The sequence below is a fragment of the Vigna unguiculata genome, unplaced genomic scaffold (genome assembly GCF_004118075.2).
Source record: "Vigna unguiculata cultivar IT97K-499-35 unplaced genomic scaffold, ASM411807v1 contig_457, whole genome shotgun sequence".
Taxonomy (NCBI): domain Eukaryota; kingdom Viridiplantae; phylum Streptophyta; class Magnoliopsida; order Fabales; family Fabaceae; genus Vigna; species Vigna unguiculata.
This window is the reverse complement of record NW_021011168.1, coordinates 35,640-38,940: the sequence shown is the minus strand read 5'-3', so window position 1 is coordinate 38,940 and position 3,301 is coordinate 35,640.

The following is a 3,301-nucleotide window of genomic DNA, read 5'->3' as shown; positions in this document are numbered from 1 at the left end:
AACTTTTGAGGGATTCGAATCCCAGAACTCAGGTTCCATTTGAACAGTGGGAAGGAACGAGTCTTTCACATGGTAAATGGAGGGATTTTTCTGGGTGATTGGTTGGGGTTGGGAAACTACTTGTTTTCCAGATTGTTTGGGATGAAGGGTAACTTTAGACTGGGCTAAAGAAGAAATTATGTCCTTCAGATTTTCGGGAAGATTATCAGGTTCTTCCCCAAAGATTTGTTTCCAGCTCTTGCTGGGGAGCTTGGTCAGACCCTGATCTTGGAAGGCAAGAAGAGTAGGGATGGCCATAGCATAGTTTGATGGGCAGGTTTTCTGGGTAGATCCAGAGATTATTAGCTGAGTTGAAGGCTCTGCTGGGGATTTCTGAGTTGATGACTCAGCTTGGGTTTGAGACCCAGATTTTTGGGCTGGGAGCCCAGATTGGTTCTTCTTTGAAGAAGGAAATGATAGGTCAATGGATTTGGCCTTTGTTTTGCCTTTAGGCTTTATTTTGACCTTTGGTCCCATGCTGGGTTACTATCCTGCACTTTTCCCTGAAGGTATTCTCTGGTAAGAAAGTCAGGAAGAGAATTTGAGGTGCCTTTGATAAATTCAATATCAAAATCAAAAACACTCAAGATTGCTTGCCATCTGGCAAAGATTTGTTTTGAAGCTAAATTTTTAACATCTTTTAACAAAATGTCTTTAGCAGATTTACAATCAACTCGGATTAAAAATTTTTGATTAAGTAAATCAGATTGAAATTTTGAAATGCACAGGACAATGGCTAGAACTTCTTTTTTAATAGTTGAGTAGTTCTGTTGTGCCTTGTTCCAGTGTTTTGATGTAAAAGCGATGCAATTTTCAGAATTATGCAGACGCTGTTTGAGAATGCCACCATAACCTATGTCTGAGGCATCAGTTTCGACAATTTTTAAGAGATTGGGATTAGGAAGATAAAGACAGGGAAGGTCTTTAACTTGGATCTTGATTTGTTTGATAATGTCGGTATGGACATCCGTCCATGGAGGAGGATTTTTCTTAAGCCTATCATGAAGTGGCTTGATGACATTGTTGAGCTGAGGGAAGAAATCAGCCACATAGTTTAAGCAACCCAGAAATCTCTGGAGTTGAGTTTTGTCAAGAATTTGACTGGGGAATTTGTCAGCAAATTCGATGACCCGATTGATAGGCTCAATAGTTCCTTGATGAATGTTGTGACCAAGGAAACGAATCTTGGTTTGGAACAGATTGATTTTAGTTTTTGGAAATGGCAAGACCATTTCTTTGGACGGTTTTGAGAAAAATCTCAAGATGCTTGAAATGCTGATCCAGCGATTGAGAGTAGATTAGGACATCATCAATATAAACAATGCAAAAATTGGAGTAGGGATTGAAGATGTCGTTCATGATCTTTTGAAATTCGGATGGCGCGTTTTTAAGCCCGAAAGGCATAACGGTCCATTCGAACTGACCAAACGGAACAGTGAACGCTGTTTTATAACGATCACTGGGATTAATCTGGATTTGCCAGAAGCCAGATTTCATGTCAAATTTGGAAAAGATCTTTGCAGAATGGAGTCGTCCAAGAAGATCTTTTTTGTTTGGGATTGGATATCGAATCCATTGGAGGGCTTGATTAAGCGGTTTGTAATTAATGACGAGGCGAGGAGATCCTCGTTCGATTTCAGAAGCCTTGTTAACATAAAATGCCGCACAAGACCAAGGGCTTTTAGATTTTTGGATTAATCCCTTTGCCAGAAGGTCATTAATCTCAGATTGACAGTGTCTGACGAGTTCAAGACTCATCTGGATTGGACGGGCTTTGGTTGGGATAAGCCTATCATTGAAGTCCTTTTCATAAGGGAGATCAACCATATGCTTCTTTCTTTCCCAGAAAGCGTTAGGGAGTTCAGAACAAACTGTGTTCTGTATTCGAGTATGAAGATTAGAAATCTTCGTTTGGATGGAAGATTTGGTTAGTTGGCTTCTGATTGTCTCAAAAGAAAGATCATCTTTTAAGAAATTGATTTGTTTCTGTTTTGCCTCTATAGGATTGAGGCTTCGATGAATTGGGTTGTTCAGGAATTTGAACAAAATAGTTTTTCCCAAATACTGGGTAGAGATACCTTGATTGGTGATAGTGATTGGGAAAATAGTTTTGATGAATGGAGTTCCTAGGATAACTTCATTCGAAAGGTTTTTGACCAAAAGGAATGGGGCTTCAACCTGGAGACCATCATTCTTTATTATGGCAGAGGGGAGTTTGTACTGAATCTTCAGGCGTGATCCATTAGCCGTTCGAAGTTTTTCAGAAGATTTATGAAAGTATTTCGTAGGTACGAGTCCTTCGAGAATACAATTGGAGTCAGCACCGGTATCAAAAAGTGCGACAGTTTGGAGGGAAAAACTTCCGATTTGAATATGGATTGGAATGTAGAATTTTTGAATTGTGCAACGGTTGATAAGCGCTGCAAACAAATTATCAGGTTCCGAATCACTACTAGGATTGGAACTGGAAGTTTTGATATGATCATCATCATTAGGATGATCAGAGAGGATTTCAGTGATTTGAGTAATTACATTTTGATGTAATTGCTGCTGATGTTTAAGATTTCGAACTTCATCTTTTAAAAGATGAATTTCAGTTTGAAGATCTTGGATTGTTACAGGCTTGGCTGTGGATTTTTCTAAACGCTTTAGAGTTTGGGTAAGATCGAACCTATTACTAACAAACCTATTACTAGATTTAGGTTGGCTAGGATCAGGTTTTCTAAGAATCATTTTGAGTTTATCAAGATATTCTTCTCGTTCATGAGGATCTTGAATGGATTTGATTGCATCGATTAGCAGGTTTTGTTCATCATTATGAAGAACATTGATTGTAGGAGAGTCAGAACTCTCATCAGAGGATGACGAAAGATCATCATCAGCTTGGATTTCTCCAGAAGATTCATCGCAATCTTCTTCGGAGAGATTATAACAGAGTTGCAGAAGTTCCTCTGTTTTAGATTTTTCGAGATTGAGTTCTTCAATGGAAGAGACAATACGACATTGTTTGGCAAGATGACCTTGCCGGCCACATTTGAAACAAGTCCTAGTTTCTTTAGGCTTGTCAAAGGATTGGTTGGAGATATGCGTAGACTTTGACTTCGAGGGTCTAGCAGATCTGGATTGAGTTTGGCGGTTACTAGACCGTTTAATTCTGGTCCTGGATTGCTGGTCAGACCTATGAGGTTTAACCGGATGATTATCCTGGGTTCTGGATTTATGGAACCTCTGGGTTTTTCTGGATTTAGTCCTAGATCCAGAC